Raw genomic sequence first — 26,212 nt, forward strand, 5'->3', positions numbered from 1 at the left:
TATGGTAAATTATGGTGATTATGGTAAAACAGAAGGGAGTGATTGTACGTGAAAAAAATGTATCGAAAATGTAAAATACCTTTTTTTCATACGAGACTTTATTTACCAAAAAATCTACTTGAATATCCTTCTGGTATTTACGCGTTCACTTAACGAAGTACGTCACGGTTGAATATGTTTTTTAAATTGTAGTTTTTACAAATCTGTTACTACGGTAAGGTACAGTAATCGAGAATGTACAGTAGTGTCTTTTTTTATAGGATTTTATTAAATCGAAAGTTTATTTCTAAAGTAACAAAAGCTTCTGTAGTTAGAAACGGGGATTTTTTGAAGAATTACAGACGTACAATACGTTGAAAAACGTGCATAATGATTTAATTAAAAAAATTCAGCTGTCTATATAACACCATGGGTATTATTTGGAACAATTTCGGTATTAATAAAGCGAATTTCAAAAATTAAACATTCTCATATTCATTTGCAAACTCATTCTAAGTACACAAAGACGAATAAGGAATCAACATTGCGCACGAAATTAACGCTACTAGTAAATAACAGTGATCTGTATCGTACCAAAAGAATATTGGAAAAAAGAAATGTTATTTTATAATTCCCTCTAATTATTTCGCGTAGAATTGCTCCTTTTACGGTTACACCGTGATCATTAGGACAGCCCGTACACCAAGGAACAAAGTAACGCGAAACCTATGCCTCGCAGCGTAATCAATTATCAATTTCGTTGAAACTTGAATGTAACCAGCGGTAAAAATGAAACGGTAGATTCATCGTGGTCACAATTATCCGCGACATCGAAAAGAAATCTTCTACGTCCCCGCGTAATTTCATCAGCGTTTTAATACGCGCAAAAACGAAGAACAGCAATGAATTCTATGCCTAATCGTATCCATGCCGTTTGACTCCCGACCCAGACGAGCGTAATCAAATTGCAGCACGCTCCGCGGCGTGCATCGAATCGCATTAATCTCGTGCACCGAGGCTGGATCATCTTCGTCGCCGTGGTCATTCCCGTGTTCGCATTATCGATCGCCGTCGAACGGCATTGTTTGTGCTTTATTAGCATACGTGGCATATTTTCGAGGGCCGCGGACCGTTTTCTGCATCTATTCGTTAAAGCGCGCCACGTTTACAGTTCGCTGAATCGAGAAGCGAATCGATGCATCATGAACCTTGTTAAATTAACATAATCTCCCGATGCATTGTTGTCCATTTCAATTTATACGGGGACCGTGATAGACGATCGCTTTAATACGTCGTCGTGCTGGCTCGTTGACGAGAGTTACACTCGACCGAGTAAATAATTTTAAATCGGAGCTTCTTCTCGCACGACGATTTAATTACATCGGATGTACCGTAAAACGCAGTCCACGATTTCAACGATAATTTCGAGCCGCGATTTCGGGATCAATTTTGTTTTTAAGCTACGGTTCTCTTTCCGTGTTTCGATAATAATTGTAATAACACTTTCGATCGTCGTCTGTAAAACAGTTAACGCACTGTGTTCGTGTGTATATTTAACGATACTTTCGATATTATTCTCGACACTTTGTATCTCACGAGCGATCTCAGTACTTTCTCAATGGCCTGTCAATCGTTTTAAATCGCTCCCTCGATAAGAACCGTTCCGTTGAAAACGTGTAAGAAACGTTCGGCAACTGACAGAACACGAAAGCTACTATAATTAAAAGATACGGTCGTACGGTGTAAAAGTTCGTGTAAATTCTTTTCCCGAGTTTTTCCCCACCGTGAACTCGCCTCCGAAGTTGCATACTGTATATTCTCCCCAGCGATGCAAATTGTAGGAACGATCGGGAATTCTTTTCGTCGAGTTTACTTTTATCATTCGTAGCACGCCGGCTGTCAGTAGAGTAGACTGAAAGCTTGAGAGGCAATAAAACACAATAGACGTGCAACGAACGGAATTTTTATGTTTGTTTTATCACTCTGTATTCCGCAGCTCTTTCAACGCTGCACGGAATGATGAAGTACCCGGCCGCGATAAACAAATATCGATCGGTGTTCTTCGAGGTGGTTCCGATTTCGTTGCTACCGTATGGCGCAACGGTACAACCGGCAACGATAAATAATTGAAAGCCGACACTTGGATCGTGAACGACTCGGAGAAATTGAAAACTCGAATGTTATAATCGTTGCTCAACGATCCACGAAAGTGCAACGAGTTCCTCGACGAAAGTTGCATCGGGATTCATCGACGCTCGGATACGATGGAAAACGGTCGCTCTCGAAGGAAGTTACGAAAGTTGAAAATTTCACCAGGGCAACATCGATCGATTCGTGTCGCAACGAGCCGATAAAAGCCCGGTTAAAAATATTCGAGAACGAAAGAAACCGCGCGGTTCGTAATCGAACGGAGACCCGGTTAGTACAGCACGCGTGACAAATATTCCCATCTACCGAGGGTTAAAGGCCACGGACTAATCGGAACCGAATAAAAGAACGATTCGAGCGCGAAACGGTCGTAAGAAACCACACGCGACGGCCAGGAATGCAATCAGGAGTCGCTACCTCGAGGGACGAAGGGCTCCGTCCTCCCTTATTCTTTCTTATCAAACGGCTATCGCAGGCATCTTCGGTATTAACGTTAATCGAGCAGAAAGATGACTTCGGGTTTGTAGTTGGGTATTCAGCCGGTGACCGGGCGGGAAAGCAGAAGGCGGAGATCCGCATAAACGAGCGTGGACGGAAATTAATGCGCGGCGAGCCGGTGCGAAATGCGGCGAAACTATCTTCCATTGGAGATAATTAGTCGGGCGCCAAAGCAGCCCGCAAGAACTCGAATATGGCCGTGGTGGCAGGAATGCTTGGCAACGCACAAAATGCCGAGGATACGAGAACCGCTCGCGGAGATACGCGATCTCGGTTACGCGCAGTCTGGGTTTGACGCTGCGCCGCGCTCGCGAGCAAATGGCACCGTGACAATTACCACGGCGACGATGCTGCTTTAACCCTCTCTTACCATCGAGCCATTTTCGGTAGCGCTCGCGAAAACGATCGAGACCGTTTCCATCGCGAACACGGGCGTTACGGTTCGGTTTGAGTATTCGGGAAAAATTGAATTTGTCGGTAGCATTGTGGGGATATTTCTTGCTTTCTTCCGGATTGAAAAGTTGATTTTTGAAAATGTTTTTCATAAATAGGTAACTTGTACAATACATGCGTTATTATTATGTTGAAATTCGATCTACAAACCATTTCATAAGTTAATTACCTTTTATACTCGTAGTCTTAGTGTATGATTAGCATTTTGTGTTTTTCTTCGTGTATTTTTGCGTTTCTAATTCTGAATCGAGAATCCTTGACAGAGTCGTGATATTGTCGATTAGATTAAATAACAAGGTTTTATAGGTGTTTCTGTAGAAACTGTACGAAATACTTTTCTCGAAATTATATTTTAAAGAATGGTCTCTGTGATATATGAGAAAGAAATCAATCGATTGATTCGATATTTTATGCCCGCATATCTAAGTGAAATTATTGATTAATATACTTTGTAGTTCTTTTTTTTCTTTAATTATAATTACTATCTATTTTTGGTTAGAAAAAAAGAAATATTTACTCATGAAAGCCCATAAAAAATATGAAAGACGAAAGAAAATTTTCAGACTATATTCAGGCACGAAGATACGATTGATCATATGGTAGAACGGTAAGAAAGTTTTGAAAACCTAAATTTATTAAACAAGCTCCAACAAATGGAAAAAGTCGCTGATAACCATGAGCTGTTGACGCGACTTTAAATATGTACATAAAAAATGAACTTCAGAATGAATTAGATTTAAAATTTTATTCGTGCTTACGATTATAATTTCTATAGGATAGAGTGCATCTCCTATGGTGGTCGCTCTAAGGTACACGAAAGGAATGGGGAACAAGAAAGAATGCAATGCAAAGGAGACACGAAAGAAAACTTTCTGTGTAGGAAAATGAAGAGAAAAGAAAGATTTGCTTCGTATAAAATAAACTAAATTTGGAATCGATATTAACACACGACATCTACAATCTTATATCAATGTTGTTATTTTATAGCACTGGAGAATTTAATCACGAACTCCGTGCTACGGTATTTATTCCATTCAATAAATGCTCTCATTCCTAAATTCTAGTTCAAGAAAACCAAACAAATACATTACTTAGATCTTTTAGTGAATTAGTATTTAAGTGGTAGATTATTTGCATTATATAGCGTGGAAAATATAATTAATTGCTACGTAAAATGCATTACCTTGATTCTTTTATCTTTTGTTTTGTACTACATTATTTACGTGGAAAATATAATTAATAAACCAGTGTTATCGTTTGCAAGAATTTATATCGATCAGAAGTTCCCCTCGAATAATCCTTCGTATCCAACTTTGTGTGTCAACAATTCAATCGACAGAGTTTCATCGCCCAATTGGAGTACGTCGCTTTGGAAACGTTAAGAGCGCATCGCACGGGAATAATTTTTTCCGTGCGATCCACCGGAAGCAATTGAATAATTAAATTGAGCGTAACGACAACTCCGGCGTGTTCTTTTCACGAATTCGCTTCGCGACGGAGACACTGCGCGTATGTATCATTCATTTCCCTTGTTTTGTATCGAAACCAATGAAAAGTTCACATCGAAGATGCCAATAACGTCGAGATCGAGTTTGAATTTCTCCATAAGAAAAGTATATCGAGTAAAAGTTGCTTCCGCGGTAGAGTGGCTCATACACACCGTAGACCGTAACCGTTCTCCCTCGGAAATAATTCTTCTCTCCTCACTTTCGATCTCCTTTCTCGCGTCTTGGAAACTCGAGGCCGCGGCCTCATACTCTTTCGGTCATTAGCTCGGCCATATCTGTGCTCCCACCGCACTCTTACATACTATTTGCATCCAACGTAAGTCCCGATGGAATTCATAGCCTCGCAGTGGCCGTTGCAGAATGCAGCCGGCGCAAGTGCATACTTTGCGGCGCCCGCCCTAATCATCCCCAGCCGTGATGCTCTCCAATCTCGCTTACCCACTTACTTAGACCACGTATTTTCGGTCCTTGAAATATCGAAAAAAAAAAGAGTCCCGAGAAAACCTCGCGAAGGAATGTTCCATTCGAAGGCGCGGGACGCTCGTGAATTCGTGATTCAATGATTTCGCATTACGAATCTATTATTACGCATAAATTGAAGCTCGTAGGATCGCCGGAAAAGGTGTGGTAAACACACGGTTCGCTCGGCCGGTGCTTTTTACCTCGATTTTGGAGGCAACATCGAAAGCTTACAAATTTACTAGCACGTGATCTTGCGGCGTAGTATGCAAAATACCAGAATCCATGAATACTGAACGCCACGTGGCCCCTGAACGGGCTCAATTACAGTATTCTTTCCCAGACGAGGATCGAGCAAGTACGTATCTACGTTCGGAGAAAGTGTTCATTAGAGAATGGTTGCAGTTTGTAACGAACATTCGCGCGCTAATACGCGATATTTATTTCTAGATTGTCCCGGGGCGTGACCCCGACCAGTAGAAAGAAATTTTCCAACGCGTAATTCCACGGAAATAAGTTCCAACCGGACTTCACTCCGCTTCGGATATCGTAACGATAAGATGGTTTCGCACGGGCACGTATTCGTACGTGTATACGTGTGTGTGTATAAAAATAACAATGTGTCATCGAGAAAAAAGTTTGGCATCGGAAATATTACGGTAACGGAGAAGAGAGAAAAAAAAAGAAAGAAAAAAAAAAAATAAAACGAGCGAGGTACTTCTCGAATCCACTTTCCGAACCTCTGGTCGCTTGCCAGAGCAGGCATCGACCTCGGTAAATTCAGTGGGCGCGCCCCACTCGATATCGATTCGAGGATTGGCTCGAAGCTACACGGACACGTCTTCGAATTTTCGAAGAGATTCGTACGCGAGAGAATCCATCTAAGAGCAACACGATTCCCTAGATTTTAATTGCGCGGAGAGAAATTATTCACTCCGTTAAGAGGTGAGGGCAATCCCGAAACGGAGACACTCGAGAAGCCCGTGTTACGTATCGTGTCCCGTAAAAAGTCGAAGAAAAAATCAACAACGCGTATGCAAAAGACCCTGTAACGATTCTCCGATTTGAATAAAAATTCAACGATACGATACAATGTTCGTAAGAGTTCCTCGGCCTCCTCGAATTTCTCAAGTATTTTAAAAAACTCGGGATCTGAATATTACATGAAACGATGCAAAGTTCCACGACAATGGATCCTATTGAAAACCCGGTTGAGATGGCATCTGAATGCTCATCGCTACTCATGGCGTCCCATCGTTGCGTCGATATTACGGGAGCGCAATAAGCACCTACGTGCGCGCGCGTGGGTGAAACGTAGGAGTTTTTTTTTTCCCGAATATCGTCGTGTACGCTTCTCTACGGTGCACGAAGTGCACTCGTCGGAACCGTGCGTAGGGAGAAGTGGCTGTATATGTTTCAGGAAGAGCCAGAAACGTCATTTTGCTTAAGCGTTACAACGCGAGATGTTATTTTTAATTCGAGCGGCCCCGCCGAGTTAAATAGCGTGTTTGAATAAATTGTTATCCTGTTGTGGCCACGAGGCTGGCACAAACTGACGAGCGAGTATAATTAAATTTCTTTGTGCCGCTTTCAACATCTTGAATTAACGACGAGGAAATCGTAAAGACGACGAGATAAGGGAGGAGCGTCAAGAATTCTGAGTAATAGGGAAGAATAATGTTTCAAGACGCAAACACGGCCTCGAGTACGAAGATATTTCAATGCGCGTTATTTGTTCAGCAGAACGCTCCAAAGGCTCCGGTATCGTCGATGGAATATATAATATGATTAATCGTACGAGGAACTGGATCGTGATCGCCATCTTGAAATTACCATTGCTTCTACGTATGGTAATCTTGAAAATGAAAGATAAAAATAATCATCGTGAAATGAATTTGCGTTCGCATTTGTTTGATAACCGAAGGCAGAAAAATTAAGGAACAAAGGTTACGTGCGTGCAATCGCATAGAAGGTTCACTTTGGTGAAAAATATACTTTGTTACAGATTTAGTAACTGTACTTTCGTAAAAGTAAATCCAAACGTTCGGTTTAAAGACGATCGAATCGATTGTTAAGCAACGGTCGGTCAAGATCCAGAAAACAGAACGATAAAAAGCTATTACGAGTCGGCTGCGTGAATTCCAAAGCGAACGCACGTCTCGATGGAAATTAGAGAGAAGAAAAGTCGATTGCACTCGATACTCGATACCAGTACGCACGGTCAATATCCTGACAATAAATGAATTTCAGGTTAGAGAGGCGCGTGCAGATGAGTTTATCTCAAGCACGTGCACGGAAGTCATAATCTATGCGAAGGGGAAGCATACTGACGCATAATATCTTGAAATTATATGTGCCTCGAGGGTTAGGTCAGTGAGTTGAGGCTGGTCCACGGTACTTAGGACCGGATGTGGAAGTAGGTGGAGTCCGTATACGTATCGCGGGGGAAGAAACAGGGGCACCGACATTTACCTGCACTATCTCCATCGAGTCCTGCAATTATCTTATTTATAGTTAGTGGCCGCATTGCAGACATCCAGGCGGGTGACGTTTGGCTAAAAAGGGCACCGAAACGTCTCCGCTAACTAGGCAAACACCATACATGATAGACGACGAATGGTTCTAGCTCCCGGCGTTCTAAATATTTTATAAATAACCGTGCACGAAAACAAAAAAATGCGTTTGCCTTTTTTTCGCGACAATCGTGAAATTCATTTTTATCGACCGTAACCGGGCAACCACTTAAAGTGATTAGACTTAAGAAGGAACTTGACAGCGATACGAGCGAGTCAATTAATAGAGCTGTCGTTTGGAAAACGATATTCGTTTAACGATTTGTTCTGTTTGCGCGAAAATCTTTTTTATTTAGTCACGACTTAATTGAAATACAACTTTGTTGCCCGTGTGAAGCAAGACGCAATGTTCCAAATGATAAAGGACGAGTTTTTGTGAATATTGAAACGCAAGTAGTGTACAATTTTTCGTACGAAATTTGGTTTTCGAAAGAATCGAGTTCGATTTTTTTCTCCGTAAACGCATCTATAGAAACAAATGGTGGTACGATTAGAAATCGTAACAGAATTTTCTCACGTATTTATCTATTTAAGAAACTAATATTGGGTTGTACGGAAAGTCATTTCGTTTTCCAAAATGGAGAATATATAATTTAATAAAATGTTTACACACTCTAAAAAAATCGTGTTTCATTTTTACCAAAAAATAAACGAAATGACTTTTCGAACAAACTAATATTGTGCAAGTTTTTACGAATTGATGATTTTTTCTTCCTAAAATATGTTTCTATATCACATTTCCTCGTCGACCAATGTTTGTCTTTAATAACCGTTTATTCACCTGGATAGCAACTTTCTAAAGAACGAAGTCTCGTACAAAAATATTCCATTTCGCACTTTCGACTCATATTTTCGCAAAAAATCATTTCCATTTCGATTCGTGCCACGAATCGTGCCCTATTCTGTACACGTTAATACACAAAAATATCGATCAATTGAATCGTTGGATCTTTCGTGTGTCCGATCGTACGAACAGGCCAGATTAATATTTGCAACCACGTCTGTAATAATCGTCGAATAAAAATGAATTACAAATTATAAATTCGAAGAGATCGTTTACTCTTACCGCAGATATCGTGCGAAATTCGATCTGTTGCATCCTCGATACACGATAGGTGTGACCCGAGATCCGAGATTTACTCCGACAGTCTACACTCGTCTGGATATGCGTACGGTGCCCGAAGGTAATAAGTAATTATATAGGGAAATTTCAAAGCAAACATATGTACCGTAAGTTCTTTTACAAATGTACGAGCGCTCGATGCAATGTAACTCGGAGATCTCGGTCGTGGGTAGGTTAGAATTAGCGGATCTATCGAGCATGCCTGGCAAAATCATCAACCTGTAGCTAATTGGATGGCAGCCTACACCTGCGGGCGACCGTGTAAGAGTGCACCACGTGTATGATACGCTCTTCGTGAACTTAACTGTTCGTACGTTGAAAGAGGTTTCGAGAAAACCATTAGAAAATACCGCGAAACAAGACCCTCTGCGTTTGGCCTCGAAGCATTAAGAATCATCGATCAATATCCAGGAACAACGAACCGTGCCTGCAGGATGTCGAAACGATTTTGATCTCGATCGGGTTCGCGCGATGTATGTTAATGGGATCAAATTATAATACTCTTTAACATTTTAAGTGTACGAGTAACGCACACGGAATGGTTCCAGTAATTAGGTACGGTAAGCTTAAACGATTTTAACGCTTACCAAGGTATTCCGTGGTTAAAAATTGGAAACTTTCTATACGATTCGAGGAAGAAATCGACCGACTGGGAACGTAATTGTACGCTCGTTCTACGAGGTAAGAATACGTCGCGATCGATCAAGTTTGTTCAAATTTTAACGAACGAGAATGTTCCGTAATGGCAAGAATGGGGGACAAATACCAGGGGAACGACAACGGGTCAATGTTCTGCCGAGCAAAAGGTTGCGATCGCGCTTTCACCTTTTCGCGCTTAGATCCGTCCAGAAAATTACTGTCATTCGCTATGTCATCTTTCTCGACCACAATTACCGTTACCGCGTCGCGTAATGTATCCGAAACTGATAAGAATTGAGTCGACTTTCACTTGTGACATCTTTCACGATGCATTCGTCGAGCTTCGAAATTGCTTCTGCCATTTCGTCGAAAGAATTCTTATTGGAAATGATCAGCAACGTGTCTTCGGTTGTCAAATTAAAAAAAAATATTACGTTCCGACAATTCTGATGGACAACTGTGTAATTGATAATGTATAGTATAAAAATATGAATTTTCTTCCGTTTTCTTTTTTATAGAATGCAACTTCACCGATTTGCAAAATTGTGCTCGTTTGACGTAATATTCTATTTGCATTTAATCCTCTTCGAGACAAGTAAATGATCTCTAGAAAAGTACTATGAAATATAAAATAACTTTTAGTACTTCCTCCGAAGAGGACCGAATACGATCACGGAAACGTGGAGAAATCTAATTTCGTGAAACAGTGGACGGATGAAATTTGCCAAGAACGTCGCAAAAACCGAGAGAAATATTTTAATTGGTTGCAGAAATAGTTAGAATGAGACGTCGTTCTTTTGTTCCCGGATCCTCAAATATGTAATGGTTGTCAGCGTTTCAGCTGCGCCAAAATTATGAGTTCAACAATAACTCTCCGCTAATCCTCAAGGCGGATTAGCTAGAGACTATCTGTCAGTTATACGTAACGAGTAGGAATATTAGTCAACCGGTGACACGAATCTGCGTTTCGAGACGTACTACTCTATTCTGCATACTTAAATATAACTTGAAATTCAGCATTCAAATGGCGATACTGCGAGCGAACGAAAAGAAATCCTGAGAAAATTCAGCCTGTTTACGTCAGTGTACGTAACACCTATCGTTTATCGTTTCGCACCTCCGCGTTGTGATTTATCAATTCGTTTAATACCTATTCGATGGAGGTTAACGAGAGTGCTTAACCGTAGATGCAGGTAAATTACAACTATCGCGAAGCGCGGTACACGGATGCAAATTTTACAAACTACGCGCTTAATTAAATCGTACGAGGATACAGACTATAGATCTAACGCGCGCCCGTTCGCGTATACAGATGTAATTTGTTATTTATTCGCAAAACGAGCATTACGTAGGACTATCATACATCAGTCCGTTTCAGAAACATCAAAAGACTAAACCAGTTACAAGCCTCTCGAGTATCTTGCGAATGGCTAATAAAGCATACTTGTCGGGTTTCTCGAGACCACCAAATTATTCGATAATAGTTGCACGCTAATCTCTTAGCGCCAGATTAGTTCGAGTTATTCGTCATTCCCCTAAAGGATAGCGGCGCTGCGCATGTCCAAGAACTTGTACCGGAATAAATTAACTCGTACCAACGGTCGAGATAACGCTAACTTTCGCCTATTGTTCCGCGATATTTCTATTAAAGGGTCTCTTCTATTCTGGAACACCGAAAAAAGGTGCTTCTTTCGGAACTTTTTCACTCAAAGTGATAAGCTTCTTCGAACCTCGGAATTTGTACACGTTTGAAAGAGATGGGTAGTTTTTTCATGAGGAAATATTGATTGAATGAAGGACACGTTGTTCCGTGTTAAAAAAAGAATGATTTTCTGGTGATTATTGAGACGAACAAAGCAATCGTAGAGTTTCGTGTATGGTTACAGCTGTAACTGGAACCACGAAGAGAAAAAGATATTGAAGATTTTCAAAACGACGACTCCTATACTCCTATACTCCTTTTTTAAAGAAAAGTAGCGAAATTTTTCAAAAAGTGGTGAAATCTTTATTTTTTAAGTAGAAAAACGATGAATTTTAACAATTGAAACAAACTTACTTTATACGTGTGTTAAATTTTGTAAAGATCGATTCCTTGATTATCAAGATTTTCGGTATACCGCAATTATACATACATATTACAATAACGTTCGCTATTGAAATTCAATGATCAGGTTAATTGTATCACGACCTTTGATAAATTCAAATAAAGCTACTAAAAAACAAACCAAGCCACCTTTGCGTTACCCTGACCGCTTTGATTTTATTTTTTCGAATCTCGATCGAATAATTTAGACACGTATTTTCAATCCTCGATTTTCCAAGAAAATCGAAAGAGAAAGATGAATTTTATCAAACATTTGAAACGATCCTCCTTAAACTTTACACCGTTTAGAAGAGCCCATTTCACGAAATATACAGTTACAAGAAATATCTTCGATACGGTATTAAGACACGATGTAATGACATTATTTGCGCAAACGACCGCATTCTGTGAGACACGAAACAATTGTACTCGGATGCGGCATGCGTTCAGCGTCCAAGCGGGGGTTTGCAGTTGTTCGAAAGACGAGCGTCGAGGAAAAAATGTAGGTAAGTGGTCCGAAGTAGTACGAAATTGCAATAAATCGCACGGTCCTGGAATTGTCAAAGAGCTCCCGGTAAGCGGCACCTGTCTGCGTTCCCGCGTCGCCTAAATTATTCGATAATAGCTCTGCGCTAATCCCCCCGCGGCAGATTAGTCCGGGCTATCCGTCAGTCGTGTGAGGCGGATAGGAGTATTAGTCCCTGTCACCGGATCGCGACAGCGTGTGTAACGAACGCAGCGAGTCTCCTCTTTCTCTCTGTTCCTCTCGCGAACGATATTTGCGGCCGAGCGATTCGCGAGAACGACGCCGAGGCAGCCAACGTTACGCAATAACGAACCGCCCCGATGCATTACCGCGACGCACTGCGCCACGGAATCAACTTTTAGGCCGTGGAAAATCAACCCTTCCGAACGAGCAAATTTTCGATATATTACATCATTTTATCGACTCGAACTGTGATTTGAAAATTCCTTTTTAAAAATACGAGAGAAAAAGAAAAATTATAATTTCATCTGCAATCAATTCCTCCGTGATCTTAGAGAAAGGAAAAGTTTCGTTCGAATTCACGGTTAAATTTTTATTCGTTCATTTTGAAGTATTTTATTCTATGATTCACGGAATCAGTTTTTAGGTTGTGGAGAATGAATCTTCCCGAGCGATTGGATATTGGATCGAAGTCCATCGAGACTACACGCTCGTAGAAATTCGCCAACTCGAGTTCTGTCTCGTTTCATAAATACGAGAGAAGTTTATCGAAGAAGTTCAAGTCGTATACGAGTACAGGTTACGATTCGTTCTGTAATATATTTTTGCGTAACCCACGAAATGGGAAAAGTTTCGCTCGAATCGACAGTTAAATTACTATTTTACGAAGTAAGTACTTTTATGAGTTATTATTTTATGAGATACAAATTGTGTCTATCTCTGTGCGGCTCTTCACGATCGTTGTAAAATCGGACGAATCAACGTTGGTAAAGACTGAAAGGTTGAAAAAAGTTTCAGTAACTTTCCATAGGAAGGCGCGTAGAAGTACTTGGCAAACAAAGGTCGGGAAAAGTGGAATCAAGAATGATTGCAATTCAAACGAGCAGGTTTTTACGACCTAACAAATATTTGTTCGACAATCCAATGAATGATTACACTGACCAGAAAAGAACACGAGCACGAGTCCACTAGAATGAGTTACAATTGCAGTAAATCACGTAGTTGAAGAACGTTCGGAACAGAAATACACGCGCGAAGAAAAGAATCTATTCACTTCCATGGAAGAATATTTACACTACGAAACATTTATCAATAATTCTATCTTACCTAGAAAAGGCAAATATATTTATCGAAATCAAATAAAAAGGAACAATCGATATACTAAAGTCAATCGATCTTGAAAAGTAAAAATTAAATACCATTGTGGAAAACTTAGAGTATAAATAGATAATTATGTACCGACCACATATACAAGGTTGTTCAGTAAATTTTGTCGTTAGATAAAACTTATTAAACAGTATGGTACTAAGTTACTCAATAAGTTTTGTCGTTTGATAAAACTTATCGAACAACCGATTTATATACGAATATTTATATACGAACAACATATTTATATACGAATCACATTGAGTATTATAAATGCAACTATCAATGATTGCTAACGGTTTTCAGTCTGATACGACGTTGAATGAATAAGTTAACAAAGACGAGTGCTGTTTGATAAAAAATGAAGAATGAAAACTTCACTTTAGTATTATTCGTTATCATTAACTTTTCACGCGTTACTTTTCCGATAAAAAATAAAATCGAATTGTGTCTCACGTTGAGCAAGTGGAAGTTTGACCGAATGACTATAGATCGAATAGATGATGCGAGTAAATATAATATTTACTAGTAAGCAAAGTACTAGCAGTAAATATAATATTTATTAGTAAGTAAAGTACTGGTAGTAAATATAATATTTACTAATAAGCAAAGTACTAGTAGTAAATATAATATTTACTAGTAAGCAAAATACTGGTAATAAATATAATATTTACTAATAAGTAAAGTACTAGTAGTAAATATAATATTTACTAATAAGCAAAGTACTAGTAAGTAAATATAATATTTACTCTTATGGTCTATTCGATCGACAGTCATTCGGTCAAACTTCCACTCGCTGAACGCGAGACACAATTCGTACACATTTGATTTTTTCTCGGTAAAGTGACGCGCGAAAAATGAACAATAACGAATAATACTCTGTTTCTTTGTAGTATCAATCGACGATCACATTGTAATTTTATCTGCCGAAAAATTGATTTGGTGGCAGACGTTTCGCGACGCGCCTAACGGCGCCGTGTGTCTCCATAAAGTCGCGTGCCACGCACGAGTGAGAAACGGACGGTCTCGTCGTTTTCACGAGAGCGAACCGATGAGAGGAGCGCGGAGGGGCGAGAGGAACGGGCTCCTCTAAGGTGGAGAGAATGACAGAAGGGGCTCTCTACTTTTCGCGCGGAATCCGTAAATTGGCCTCGAAATAGTACGGCACGGCACACGCGTGCAGCACCTTGCGTAAATCTCGAGCGCGGGTCAGGGACCAAGGTTCTGCGAAAAGGTGTAGGATAAACCTCACCCCTCGCAGTTGTTTACCCCCTAGCTGTCTCTTCGTTATTCTTTTGCCCGCTCGAATAAATTGTTCGCCATGCATCCTTAGAGGAATTATAGGATCTTAAGTATATTTATGTGTTTATGCGTCTTTTACGTCGTGCTCGGTTTGCTCGACTCTTTGTCATGCTCCTTTTTATCGTTCTCTTCCGTCGAGGCTCGGTACGGTGCAGCAACTCGAAAATTTCCTTCTCGTTCGTACGCAACGAGATTAAATCGAATCAACGGGAACAAATCGATACGCTCGATTCACTTTACACACGATGGATTCGACGAATCGAATTCGAGGTTGAAACCTCGACTGGGAAAAGAGAACTGATTTTGTTCGAGTGATTTTTTTGAAGTTTCACGTAACTTTACTCGGGATATTTCATACACGGGTAATTAAACTTTCAAGTCATCGACGAAACTTTTGTCGCTGATATTTTGCACGCTTCGATCTACCGAGGTTACATCGAATCGCGCGTTTTCTTGGAAGACCAGGTGTGACAAAGCTGATCACTCGATTCGAGTCTAGGCTTAGAAGTGCTTTGAATTTGCGAATTTTATGTCGTCGAGTACGGTTAAATATATAAATAAAACACTTTTCCACACGGTGTATCGAAACTTCGCCCTTTATAAACACTTCTTAGATACTTTTTCCACGGTTTTTAAAAGTTACGCAACAAATTCTTCTCCGTACAAAAACAAAATCGAGTGATTATATCTCCAAATCTAATTTCGCACACGTATAAAAAGAAAAAAAACATAAGAAGAAATGGTTATATATTATCGATATTGTTAAAAAATTGAAGAACAATCGTTCAAAAATCGAGAAATTAAAACGTAGAGAGTAAAATATAATCATCGTTGAGTTTTCAAGCACGAAGAATCGTAACGAGGAAACTAACCGAGATCAGATTTCTATCTGGCGTCCAGTACTTATTTCCCGAGTAATGTACAACGATGGGTAATTATACGGAGAATCGGTCGGATTCTTACATTTCCTTGTATTAGTTACGCTGTTGGCGCATGATTATCTTTCACGACTGTTTAGCCGACGCGCGAGCCGAACAGAACGCAAGAGGATCTCGCTAACGGCCAGTACACGACAGATTTAACGCATCTGCCGAACTAATTGGCCGGTGTTGCCGATGAAGTGGTAGTTTTCCTCCTCTCACTTTTCCAATCCTTCTATTTTCCCTATTCCTTTCTCGTTCCGGCGCCATTTCGCACGGTTATACAGTAATTTTCTTGTTCTTCGTTCAATGGCCGCGTACACGCGCGCTAACTTCTCCCCTTTGATTATTTTCAGATGGTAAATCGATGTCCGCGCAGCCACTGCCCGATTCTACTTACGCGGTACGTAACCGCTCGGAGTCGGTATCGTTCACGGTTGAATCCACTCGCGCGCTTTTGTCTCCGTCTACGAGCCGTATTGCATTGTGTTTATATCGAACGCGTGCGCATAAAGTGGCGTCAACCAGCGGTTGTGTACCGTGGTAACTGCTTCGCTCCCGGCAGCGAGTCCCGGACAACACTGACTCAAACCAAGACAGCTTCTTCGCGTCCTGCTTAGACACCGACTACTTGTTTACCGACCAAAGTATACGCTTCGTCGTCTAGCTCGACTTTCCATTACAGTTATGCTAAACCGGATGCGCGATTGTTGCGAACGGCCACGAAAATCTCTCGTTAGAGCTTCTCGAAGCGACGAATCGATTTCTCTTGCGATCATTTTTATCGTCAATGGACAGAGCTCGCCCGAGTATTTCGGAAATAGCAAATATTGACAATGTACAGATGGACGAAGAAAAGAAAGGATGGAAAGAAAATCGGAGAAACGAAAAGAGCGAGAATTACGGTGTTATAGGTTTTGAGTACCGATTAGTAGACGAATTTTATATCTTTCAGAAGAGGGAGAAAAATTTTTTATTCAATTCCGCAAAGTTCAACGAAACTACAATTATTCAAAGAGAAAAGAACGATTCTTTACTTTTATCGATCGTACAAACGTTCAATGTTGTTTTTCCATTAAACTGAGCTCTCTACGGGCAAATTTTTGCACCGTACTTTCGATTCGTTTTTCCAAAGTAAAACGTTTATCCGTACAACCGAAATGAGAAATGAAACCAACGAATCGCGAACCTAGTCGAAGAAGTTCCACGAAAATTAGAATAAGTTCTTTTAACGGTATCGATCAACTTCTTCCGTATTTTGATGAATGATGATCGGCTTTCCACGCCGCGCAACAGCACGTTGCGTTTCTTTCGTTAACGCGTGAAATCTCATTTCACAGATTACGTATTGCAAACTTTCCTCCAGCTGCACGGAGTGCGAACAGTTCCACGTGACGTTCGTAGCGCCTAACTGTATTCCCCCTGTTCGACATCTATATATAAAGGATCGATAAATCACTCGACAATGATGAAACCCACGTCGCACCCTATATTACGTTCCGCTGTGTTTCTGCGAACGTTCGCGGGGATCTTTGGCCCTTGATCATGAAATGCAGCGATCTATCTGTCTGTCTCCCCTTCCTCCTCGTCTCGTATGAATATACAACAGATCCATACGAAGGTTGAATGTTGTGCGAGCGGGAAAGGAGAGGAAGACGAGAACGAGGATGATAGAATTCGACGCGGATTCCACTGCCGGACGGAAATAGAGGGGCCGAGCATCGAGAATACCGTCGGTTCACATGCCACGTTACGATGCACCGGCACAGCCATGCGTGCATCTATGCACCGTGGCTACGAAAACCACGGACACACGGAAAAATCCTCGCTGAACAATTTTCGCCAACCAACGCTACATAAATTCGTCTACTTACGACGAATATCGTCGTATCTTATTTTAATCACCCTCAACTCCTTCGTTTATCGTCCGAGACTCGTGGATAAGGAAATCGGACCAAAGAATGAAGGGTACGTAAGAATCAAGGGTGAATCTTGAAAATGTTCGTACGTTGAAATGTATTTTTTGGGAAATATTGGAAAGAGACTCTTAGGTATCTTTGAAAAGAGAATTTTTAAAGTTCACGAGGACAGTGAGAGTTGTGGTCGATCTTGTTGTCGATTATGACACGTTATCGAAACTTAAGTTGTAGGACGAGAAGGTAACGTTTACACTTTTCGAAATTTAAGTTCGTGTAAACTGCTACGAGTTTCGATTCTCTCGCAACAATTATTGGCGATACGTTTGCATTCACCGTGACGAGGGCAATTTCGATGACTAGAGTACCCTTGTGTCGAAAAATTCCAAATTTACGCGTTTCGCGTAATCGACAGTGTTAGATCGTCGATCCCGATTTTTGTATCGTTCGACGAGTTTCGTAAGTACGGTTTCTATATTTAGAATCGATTTATTTTACTTGTTTCTTCGTTCGAGAGCTATACAATTTCTGCGATCAATTTCGTTCTCTTTTTTTTGTCTTTCTTTTTTCTTGTTAACAGCGTGTGATAATTAGACGGATTTTGTGACGCATTTATCGCGTGCATGATATGGCAAACATATGGAAAATGTTTATAATAGTAGAATATACTTCGTAAAACGAATGCAACGATATTGACATTTAATTTTACGTACGTACACATATTTTTCGTATACGTGCGCTCCATCGAAATACAACGCGATCAAAGCTGAAACGCTAACAATACCGTCTTTGAAATTTTGTTAAATTTAATTTTGCTTATTTCTATCCATCGTTTCAATGAATCCAGTTGACTTTTTAAATATCTTTACTGAACAATACTTTATCTCTACAACCGATGAATAGAACGTACATTACTTTCCATGCTTGTAATATTATTGTATCTGTTTGTAACCGTTCTCGATAAATCGTTCTTCTATCGTACTGCCGGAAAGGAGTAGATCGCTTAAACAAAACCATAGATGTTCAGTTACTACGATGAAATAACTTACACTTGGAACGTTACTTGTATTATGTAAACCGAACTCTCGAGGTTCGGTATCGTCGTCGTTGGACCGTTTCCGTTAGGACAAACGAAGTCCGACGGTAGAGCAAACAAGTGAAATTATCGTGACGCGATCCTCGATTAAAGGACAAAACCAGATTATAAAGTGGACGTCGAGGATGCATACCCTGTCCCCTTATCTTTCGCTAATAAATTTTAGTTAAAGGGACACGAGCGAACAGGGAGAGCAGGACAGAATAAAGAAACGTAGGATAAAGTTTGCAGTACGGCAAAGAGAAAGCGGAATTTACTATTGGACATTGTTAGTCGCTTTTGCGAGTTTATACACTCGTTGTAACAATGATCGTCTCTGCTTGCGCATATCGCGTACCCCGGAAGAACTCTACGAGCAATGACTGTAAAGTGAACTCGGAGTAATTACCGCAATTACTCGAACTTGGCGTAAACGGTCGTCGAGTCTACGGTGTTGTTGAAAAACGTATACGTTGTTTCACGATCCTGTTACTCTTAACCACGGCGAAGGAATAAAATTGAAACGGACTTTCGAGACGTTTCGTTCTCGCCGAATGGCACCCGAAGCGATCAAACTCGGTGGACGTTCCAGTACCGCTCGAGGTTATTAGCTTAGCGTGATCTATCGATGTTTAAACTGGCATTCCCGGCGCGGAGATTACAGAAGCACCGTGTAAATCTCGCTACCTGTCTTCGAGGTAACTAATTTTCGTGGACCCCGCGAGAGAGGAAATTCTACGTCTGGATATCGCGAGACTCGAATAACCCAAAGTCGAACGAAGAATCCGCAAGAAAGACGCGGAGACCAATTTACATAGTTGCCTTTGACCCCTTCGCGGTTGTGTGTACCAGCGACCCTGATGATTATCCTGCGGGCCGAAGGCTGAATCCATCGTAAACGTCGACGTCATGAAACAGACGCCACCCACTGACTACGATTCCAACGTGTGTTCTTTGTTCGGCTCAACGTCGGGGACGAAAGAAATTAGGGACGACTGTATACGCGAAACAATTGCACGCGTATAATTTACGATAATTGGATAACGAAAAATACGCCGCCATTAGGAATCTTCGTCGCCCGTTTCGATCTTCCTATTCGAGACTGCGAACACGAGAGCGCTGGCAATCGGAAAAAATTAACCGATCGACAAATTGGTCCGAAATTTAGAAAAAAATATGCGATATTAAGTAGAGAAGATCAAGTTTAATTTTTCTCTCTTATTTTCAAATGGTAGCAATCGGAAAAAATAAATCGGTCGACAAATCGGTCCGAAATTTAGAGACAAATACACGATACGATAAGTAGACCAAGTTTAATTTTTCTCTCTCATTTTCGAATACTAGCAATCGGAAGAAATAAACCGGTCGACAAATCGGTCCGAAATTTAAAGACAAATACACGATACGTTAAGCAGATAAGATCAAGTTCGAGTTCTTTTTCTTATTTTCGAATACTAGCAACCGGAAAAAATTAACCGATCGACAAATCGGTCCGAAATTTAGAGACAAACACACGATACGATAAGTAGACCAAGTTTGATTTGTCCCTCTTATTTTCAAATACTAGCAATCGGAAGAAATAAACCGGTCGACAAATCGGTCCGAAATTTAAAGACAAATACACGATACGTTAAGCAGATAAGATCAATTTCGATTTTTCTCTCTTATTCACCATAACTCGTCTTACGTATATCGTTTCAACGCGAATAACACGCACGAGCCACGTTACGTACCCAAAACAATTCGCAGAGAATAAATAATCGCACAACACGCGCAATTCGTAGTTCGTACGGATAATCTTCACGGATAAAGAAACTGAACCGTTCAACTGGGCTCAGCTTGTCCCTCTTTCTGTATCGCTCTGTACAATTATCCGAGCACCGATCCGTGCAAAACGTAGATCGGACAAGAACCGAGGAAGAAATCGTAGGATGGTTCCCGTTCCTGGTCAGATTCGAGCCGAACACACGAACGACCTTTGGATCGATGTAATTAAAAAGCACCGTTAACCAGCGACACCGTGCTGGATTATCGGTAGCCCGATCCGGACAAATAAGTATGGACGCGACCGGTTACTAATAAATCTTACGAAGAATGACGATGCTAACGACTGTCATTGGTACAAAGTATCGAACCACGGCAGGCCAGCCAGTTGCACGTGACCGTAAGGGAGAGGTTTACAAGAGGCAGCGAGATGCGAAAGAATCAAAAGCGACACGACAAACACCACGGTGGACAGAAGCAAAACAAAGCGAGCGGCGCAGCCTGCTGAAATAACGATCGCGCCTCGCAGGATTTATACGTCGGCATAGAGAAGCGTCGTGGCAAAAAGTGTCCGCTGTCAGTGACATTGCTTAGTGTCGTGTTATCGCGGCCAATGTATACCGGGCGAGTATCGTGAATGAATCTCGATCCCCGTAATGTGGAATGATCGAGCTCGGAGAAGTGATAGATCACCGATCGGGCAATAATTTTCTACGCTCGGCCGCGATAAATCCTCTTCAGCGTGGCGCTCTATGAAATTTCCTGGATACTTAAAGCTACGGTATTTGCACACTTTTTCGTCCAGTTTTACCGAACTCGAAAAGTCACGGAGCCTCTCACGGACCGAAATCGTATTAAAATTTATTCTCTGTGGAACGAACGATGCACTTTCTCTCGGAATCTCGATAACCGGTGTTCTTTCGCGTGATATCGCAACGTTCGAGAAAATTCATCTGGAAGAATCGGTTGCGGTACGAAATCGTCGTTACTCGGCCAGCTGGAAAACTAGGAAGCGCATGTAAATATAGTGATAGCGGAGTAAGTATCGTTCGTACTTCACAGAGCGGTAAACATTACGGCCGTTTATATCGCTACCGGACGTTAATGGAGTAACTCTACACTGAAACGACTATGATTCAGTGATTTAATGCGATTCGTAAAAGATACAAGCTACGGCCGTACTAACAATACACTGAAATCTTGCGCAGGAAATTTCCTTTGAAGCTTCCTTTAAATTATATTTCAACGTTACGGCGGTTACATTGGAGAAACTGGAGGGAGGGTGAGGGAGAGACCGAACGAGATACATTTTCGAATATTCCCGCGTCGTTCGGTTTTACAATGGTCGTTGCTAGTCACGGTTTCCACGACGATCGAGCATTGTATTTTCGTCTTATCGATCGAAAAATATTACGTTACTTGTACAGCGAAATATTTTAAGAGCGTCGCGAGCTCTCGATCGCGATCTATGACAGCTATATACGTAGCTATTGGACACGCAGATCGTTTCGCCGATAAACGCGTAACGCGCGTGCTAAATCACAAAGCGACAATTTATGGTTCCACGGCGTCGCGACGATTCTATTTATAATTGCACGGAACCGGAGGAACAGAATACACGGTAGCCCTCAGCGTCTCATGGAACGGCCTCCCGGCCTTTCAGGATTATGTTTTTCAATTTCGAGAATACCGAGATGGATGGCTACCCGCCCACGTTTCTTATCGCCTCGCCTCTCATCGGCGAGAAATGACCCGGAAACCCAACGATATGGAAATTTTAAATCGTTCCAGGACAAATTAAACGATAATCGATCAGTCTGGTTATATAGATTAATGATACAATTTAGATAGCCTTATGGAGGTAGTCTAAGTATACTACGAAACGTCCGTACGTGTTGTAACTCGGCTCGGTGTAGGGTCTGGGTATAAATACGATTTGAACGGTTTACGATCGGGGAACTTTGAGAAAAAAATGATATAAAAACAAAAAAACGGATAAAAGATTTTTAGAACGCGTTCGGTCTATCTAAATTTTTAGATCGCGTCGGTGAAATCGCGTTCGAACTCGAATCGCCAACGTTGAACCGATCGATCTCGTTTCCGCAATAAATGACTACTTTGATCGTTACTGTAGTCGCGATCTAATTACGACGACCCGTAATTTCGAGAGCGTAATTTACGGAACATCGAGAAACGTACTTTCACTGGGCGTAAAATGTAACAGTTGTCTTTGAGACAAAAGCGTAGATGTTACGATTATAAACCGGTGGATGTGTAATGGTAAAAGTCGTTAAGTTTATACGAGGCGCTAAAATGGAATCGGTTACGAGACTTTATCGCGGCACGAAGCTCATATCAAAATGTATGACCAGTTCCTAGCGGTAACCCGCGAAATTTATAGGAAAACCGCGGTATTATTCCACCGACAACATTTGCATCGATGGATGCGTTTGAGGTACGTGGTTTCACTGCTAATTGGAGAATCTCATGGTCTCTAGCTTGCGCCAGGCTACGTGACTCTCGCGATTTCCAATAAGGTTGACACAATGGATAGGTGCATAAAAAAAAGCGACATAAGCTAAAAACATCTCCCTCGGCACGGTCGTGTCACCTCGGGCAGGGAGTCTACATCCGCGAATCTTCCTGTCCTGAACGGAATTGCAGTGAATAGTTCCGCGGTGCAGATTTCATTCCACCGGTTACGTACCGTGCAACTTGGATGGTAAAATTTCTACCGCGGTATTGTTGTCGACTTGCCCAGGAAAGAAACCCGTAAATACGGAGGCGAATCTGTAACTCGAATCGTAACAGGGGTCGGAGAGTAAGCGAGAGACTACAATGTAAAGTGGTTATCGCTTTTTAATTCGTGAAGTTGTAAAACAGATGCAGGGAAAGATCTGCGAGGAATTGTCCTTCTCCTTCTCCCCTCTCCTCCTTCTTCTCCTTCTCTTATCTCCTCACTTCTCTTCCTTCTCCTTCTTCTCCTTGTTCTCCTTCTTCTCCTTCTCTCCTTCTCGTCTTCTCCTCCTTCTCCTTCTTCTCCTTCTTCTCCTTCTTCTCCTCTCCTTCTCCATCTTCTCCTCTCCTCCTTCTTCAGGATCTCCTTCTCCTTCCCTCCTTCTTCTCCTCTCCTTCTCCTTCTTCTCCTTCTCCTTCTCCTCTCCTTCTTCTCCTCTCTCCTTCTCTCTTCTCCTTCTCCCTTCTCGTCTTCTTCCCTCCTTCTCGGCTTCTCCTTCCTTCTCTTCTTCTCCTCTTCTCCTCCTTCTCCTTCTCCTGAGGTCTCCTCTCCTTCTTCTCCTCTCTCCTTCTTCTCCTTCTCTCCTTCTCTCCTTCTTCCGCCTTCTCCTTCTTCTCCTTCTTCTCCTCTTCTCCTTCTCTCCTTCTCTCTTCTTCCTTCTTCTCCTTCTCCGACTTCTCCTCTTCTCCTCTTCTCCTCCTTCTCGTCCTTCTCCTCCTTCTCCTCCTTCTTCTTCTTCTCTTCTTCTCCTTCTCCTTAGCCTTTTTCTCCTTCTCTCCTTCTTCTCCTTCTTCTCCTCTCCTTCTCTCCTCTTCTCCTTCTCTCCTACTTCTCGTCCTTCTCCTCATTCTCCTCATCTCTCTTCTCCTTCTCTCCTTCTCCTTCTCCTTCTTCTCCTTCTTCTCCTTCTCTCCTTCTCCTTCTCCTCTCATTCTCCTCCTTCTTCTCTTCTTCTCCTTCTTCTCCTTCTTCTCCTTCTTCTCTTCTCTCGCTCTTCTTCTCCTTCTTCTCCTTCTTCTCCTCCTTCTCGTCCTTCTCCTCCTTCTCCTTCTCTTCTTCTTCTTCTTCTTCCTCTTCTCTTCTCTTCTTCTTCGGACTTCTTCTTCTTCTTCTCCTTCTTCTCCTTCTTCTCCTTCTTCTCCTCTCTCCTTCTCGTCCTTCTCCTCCTTCCCTCTTCTCCTCTCTCCTTCTTCTCCTCCTCCTTCTCCTTCTTCGCCTCTCCCTTCTCTCTTCGCCTTCTCCTCCTTCGCGTCTTCTCCTCCTTCTCCCCTCTCTCCTTCTCCTTCTCTCCTTCTCCTTCTTCTCCTTCTTCCCTTCTCCCTTCTCCTCTTCTCCTTCTCCTCTCCTTCTTCTCCTTCTTCTCCTCCTCTACTCCTCTCCTTCTTCTCCTTCTCTCCTCTTCTCCTTCTTCTCCTTCTTCTCTCTCCCTTCTTCTCCTTCTTCTCCTTCTTCCCTTCTTCTCCTTCTCTCTTCTTCTCCTCTCCTTCTTCTCCTTCTCTCCGGCTTCTCCCCTTCTCGTCCTTCTCCCCTTCTCCTTCTCTTCTTCTTCTCCTTCTTCTCCTTCTCCTTCTCCTTTTTTCTCCTTCTTCTCCTTCCCTTCTCTTCTCCTTCTCCTCCTCTTCTCCTTCTTCTCCTTCTCCTTCTCCTTCTCCTCTCCTTCTCCTTCTCCTCCTTCTTCTCCTTCTCCTTCTCCTTCTCCTCCTTCTCTCCTTCTCCTTCTCCTACTCCTTCTTCTCCTCCTCTTCTCCTTCTTCTCCTTCTCTCCTTCTCTCCTTCTTCTCCTTCTCTCCTTCTTCTCCTCTTCTCCTTCTCTTCTTCTCCTTCTTCTCCTTCTTCTCCTCCTTCTCGTCCTTCTCCTCCTTCTCCTTCTTCTTCTTCTTCTCCTTCTTCCTTTCTCCTTCTCCTTCTTCTCCTTCTTCTCCTTCTTCTCCTTCTCACTTCTCCTTCGCCTTCTCCTCCTTCTTCTCCTTTTTCTCCTTCTCCTTCTCCTTCTCCTCTCCTTCTCCTTCTCCTCCTCTTCTCCTTTCCTTCTCCTTCTCCTCCTTCCTCTCCTTCTCCTTCTCCTTCTCTTCTTCTCCTCCTCCTTCTCCTTCTTCTCCTTCTTCTCCTTCTTCTCTTCTCCTTCTCCTCCTTCTCGTCCTTCTCCTCTTCTCCCCTTCTCCTCCTTCTCCTCTTCTCCTTCTTCTCCTTTTCCTTCTCCTCCTCCTTCTTCTCCTTCTTCTCCTTCTCCTCTTCTCCTTCTTCTCCTTCTTCTCCTCCTTCTCGTCCTTCTCCTCCTTCTCCTTCTTCTTCTTCTTCTCCTTCTTCTCTTCTCCTTCTCCTTTTTCTCCTTCTTCTCCTTCTCCTTCTCCTTCTCCTTCTCCTCCTTCTCTCCTTCTCCTTCTCCTTCTCCTTCTCCTTCTCCTTCTCCTTCTCCTCCTTCTCTCCTTCTCCTTCTCCTTCTCCTCCTTCCTCCCTTCTCCTTCTCCTACTCCTTCTTCTCCTCCTCCTTCTCCTTCTTCTCCTTCTTCTCCTTCTCCTTCTCCTTCTCCTCCTTCCTCTCCTTCTCCTTCTCCTACCCTTCTTCTCCTCCTCCTTCTCCTTCTTTCCTTCTTCTCCTTCTTCTCCTTCTCTCCTTCTTCTCCTTCTTCTCCTTCTTCTCCTTCTTCTCCTTCTCTTCTTCTCCTTCTTCTCCTCCTTCTCGTCCTTCTCCCCTTCTCCTTCTTCTTCTTCTTCTCCTCTTCTCCTTCTCCTTCTCCTTCTTCTCCTTCTTTCCTTCTTCTCCTTCTCCTTCTCCTCTCCTTCTCCTCCTTCCCCCTCTTCTCCTTCTCCTTCTCTTCCCTCCTTCTCTCCTCTCCTTCTCCTTCTCCTTCTTCTCTCCTCCTTCTCCTTCTTCTCCTTCTTCTCCTTCTCTTCTCCTCCTTCTCGTCTTCTCCTCCTTCTCCCCTTCTCCTCCTTCTCCTCCTTCTCCTTCTTCTCCTTCTTCTCCTTTTCCTTCTCCTCCTCCTTCTTCTCCTTCTACTCCTCTCCTTCTCCTTCTTCTTCTTCTTCTTCTTCTTCTCTTCTTTCCTTCTTCTTCTTCTTCTTTCTCTTCTTCTTTTTCTTCTTCTTCTTCTCTTCTCTTCTTCTTCTTCTTCTTCTTTCTTCTTCTTCTTCTTTCTTCTTCTTCTTTCTTCTTCTTTTCTTCTTCTTCTTCTTCTTCTT

Source organism: Ptiloglossa arizonensis, chromosome 10 (genome assembly GCF_051014685.1).
Source record: "Ptiloglossa arizonensis isolate GNS036 chromosome 10, iyPtiAriz1_principal, whole genome shotgun sequence".
Lineage (NCBI taxonomy): Eukaryota > Metazoa > Arthropoda > Insecta > Hymenoptera > Colletidae > Ptiloglossa > Ptiloglossa arizonensis.